Here is an 843-nt window from a genome sequence, read left to right as displayed (position 1 = left end):
CTCCCACGAAAAGGCCGTTTTCGCAACATCCTCTTCGGCCATCCTCACCTGGTGATACCCACTCTTCAGGTCCAAAGTACTAAAAATGGTCGCCCCAGCTAGGCGATCTAGGATATCCTCGACCCTAGGAAGGGGGTACCGCTCGTCCGTAGTCGCCTCATTCAATTTTCTATAATCCACCACAACACGATATCGCTTCCCATTGTCGCCCTGTCCACACTGCTTCTTTTCTACCACCCACAGAGGACTATTAAAAGGGGAATTACTTTGCCTGATAATACTCTGCTTGTGAAGCTCGCCCAATTGTTTTCCTATAATATCTCTCAGAGACTGCGGGTAACGCCGATTTTTAACGTAAACTGGAATTTCTGTTTTCAGGTTTATCCTGTGGACCGTTTTCCCAGTAGTCGGAAGTAATTCGCCTTCGCAATAAAATAGATCTCCGTTCCGTCTGACTAAACCTTCAAGGGACTCTGTAACACAATCTACGGCCCCCACTTCCATGCGCCCCTTACTCTCTGTCGTCGCGATGGCGTAGTGTAGTTCGCCTAGCCTATACCGCCAACCCCCCTGACGAACTTTCATAGTAAGCCCTACACGTTTCAAAACGTCGCATCCGATGATCAAATCGTATCCAAGCATCATTTTCATGATAATGTGAATCGTGATTTGAGAATCATGTCCCGTGAGCCTTTTAAGGTCAAAAACCGTCTCTCCCAGTGTTTGGCATTTGCCATTGACTGTCGACACCGCGCATCCACATTTCCTTCGTCCCGTCCAAATTCCCAGCTTCTCCGCCGCCCTTTTACTAATCAACGAGTTTGTGCTTCCTGTGTCGATAAG

Source organism: Halyomorpha halys, unplaced genomic scaffold, assembly GCF_000696795.3.
Source record: "Halyomorpha halys isolate HHAL.00 unplaced genomic scaffold, Hhal_1.1 Scaffold22.1, whole genome shotgun sequence".
Classification (NCBI taxonomy): Eukaryota; Metazoa; Arthropoda; class Insecta; order Hemiptera; family Pentatomidae; genus Halyomorpha; species Halyomorpha halys.
The sequence above is the reverse complement of the archived record's forward strand: the minus strand, read 5'-3'. Positions refer to the sequence as shown.